Here is a 2,284-nt window from a genome sequence, read left to right on the forward strand (position 1 = left end):
CAAGCTCATTGATGAAACCAATGAGTAACCCAGTGGTTCTGAACCCCAACTGCATGTTGGAACTACATGAGAAACATTAAAACATACTAATGATCAGATACCATTTTTAGAAATTCCCATTTAATTTGTTTCAGATTGTGTCTGTGAATTACTTCAGTTTGTTTCTTCATTTTATTTTTTCTGTTTTGCTTTGTTTTTAAACTTTCTCTGGAGTCTAACATCCCGTTGGTTAGAGAATTCTGACTCTCTAACACTGGTGGAGGCAGAAAGTTAGGGCCATGTTGCTAACTACCTCAGAGTTAATTTGTGGGAAGTATGAGTGGCTAATTCTGTCTTCATGTCCTCAAGCTTTTCCGGAGGCAATTTTAGTCCTGTAGACTTTTCAGATTTTACTCATTAAAATAATGTATTCTCTCTATATAGGAGTTAATTTGAAATGTTGAGTTCAAGAGTAGGTTGCAAATCACATAGAGATAGTAGCTATCTCTTCCTTAAAATATAGAGTTGGGCATGGGCTGGCACAGGCCAAGCGCCTTGACTTTAAATTCTGCCATTAGAAGAAAGTGAACACCTATGCTGTTCCAAATAGTTAATCCTCTAACAATTAACATCATGAAACACTTTTAATGTCCATCTTTAATGTCCAGTAGCTTTCTCCTGAGCATGATTTAGAATGCAGTTTTTAATCTGTTTTCTCTTTTATTCCAATCCCATCTTCTTTCTATAATTTCTATGAAATTCTTTAAAATGGCTGATTTGCTAATGACTTTTTCTGAAATTTAAACTTGCAGGGTATCTATTTCTCTTTACATCTTTACTGTGATTCTGAATGCTAAATTAAGAAATTGAGCAACATTTCAGAGAAAAAACACTAAGACATGAAAAACAAATTTAATGTGAGCATTAAAACACTGGGTTAGTAAATAATAATTTCAGATTTTCTGGCTTTGTAAAATAAAAAAAATACATAGATGTAAACACAGTACTGGGAAAATAGAGTGCAGAAATTCATGTATTTGAAGAGCTCTCTCTCTTTCATATTTCATATAATAATAAAAGGGGTAAGAATGAAATAATAAAAGGTTATTTAAACATTGAGGAAAATACTGTGAGTTAATGAGCTATTTAATTACAGATAATCTCAATCTTTATTCAGTAAACTAGAAAATGACCTCAGCTGAATGAGGATAAAGGTTATGTAATGAGATAAAGTGAGGGTTTAAGAGGGGCAATAAGAGAGTGATCAAAATATTGATGATCTACAATAAAACTCAATTAAATTTGATATTATGAATATGTTAAAAATCAAGTTTTTATGTCTCTTCCTATTTACCAACAATGTTTTGTTGCTCCGGAAAGTGGGGGCATGGTTTGGAGGAAAGGATATGTGAACAATGAGAGAAGCGTTAGCTCATTAATTCATTCAACATTTTCTTTCATTCAGAAGTTACTTAGTACTTATGATATGTTATGCACTGTGTAAATCAAGGAAAATAAGAAGCATTCTCTGCCATTGGTGAATTTATAGGATATCAGGTGACAGATTTTTAAAGTGAAGAAGAGGGTGATGATATATTTTCTTAAATATTTTATTTTATTTTTTTTACGCCTACAGCACCAGATCTTCCTAGGTGGTCTCCCATCCAAGTACTAACCAGGCATGACCCTGCTTAGCTTCTGAGATCAGATGGGATGGAGCTTGTTCAGGGTGGCATGGCCGTAGACTTGTTAAATATTTAAAAATAATTTTCTTATCAAGTGTTATATTGTTTGATGACTTGCAAAGACAATCTATTTTTCTCTAAAATATGAATCAAACTTTAATAAAATAATTTAGATATTTTAAATACTTAATAGTAATGTTATATTATTACTGTTTTCATGAACAAGTAGGAAAAATATGCTTGAAAAATATGCATTAATTATCATATTCATAATTTCCATCTACTAACATATGCCAAGCTCTATGTATATCTCCAACAATTACATTTTTTATACAGACATATTCTTAAGGAAATTTATCTAATACAATAGATAAAAAAATCTCCAAAATATTGATGCCTAGATTATAGCAAGTTGAAATATATAAATTACTTTAGTTCAGTATTTTCATTACACTTTTATCTGATGAGAAGACAATTATTTTTCAAAAGGAAAATGCTTTTATGAGAAGTAAAAGTAAATAAAACAAACATGTATATTTTAAAGACTATGCTTTCTTTTGCTTTCTTAGCAAAATCAATCTCTCTCTTTCTCAATCTGTTTCTCTCTGTCCCTCTCTCTT

At 30.9% G+C, this 2,284-nt stretch overlaps 1 pseudogene; it reads right to left on the reverse strand.

Annotated features, from left to right (window-relative positions):
- Window positions 1-1,606: 1,606 nt before the first annotated feature.
- Window positions 1,607-1,725, reverse strand: LOC120599072 (uncharacterized; annotated as a pseudogene).
- Between the last annotated feature and the right edge of the window lie 559 nt (window positions 1,726-2,284).

This window comes from Pteropus medius, unplaced genomic scaffold (assembly GCF_902729225.1).
Source record: "Pteropus medius unplaced genomic scaffold, Ma_sr-lr_union100, whole genome shotgun sequence".
Lineage (NCBI taxonomy): Eukaryota > Metazoa > Chordata > Mammalia > Chiroptera > Pteropodidae > Pteropus > Pteropus medius.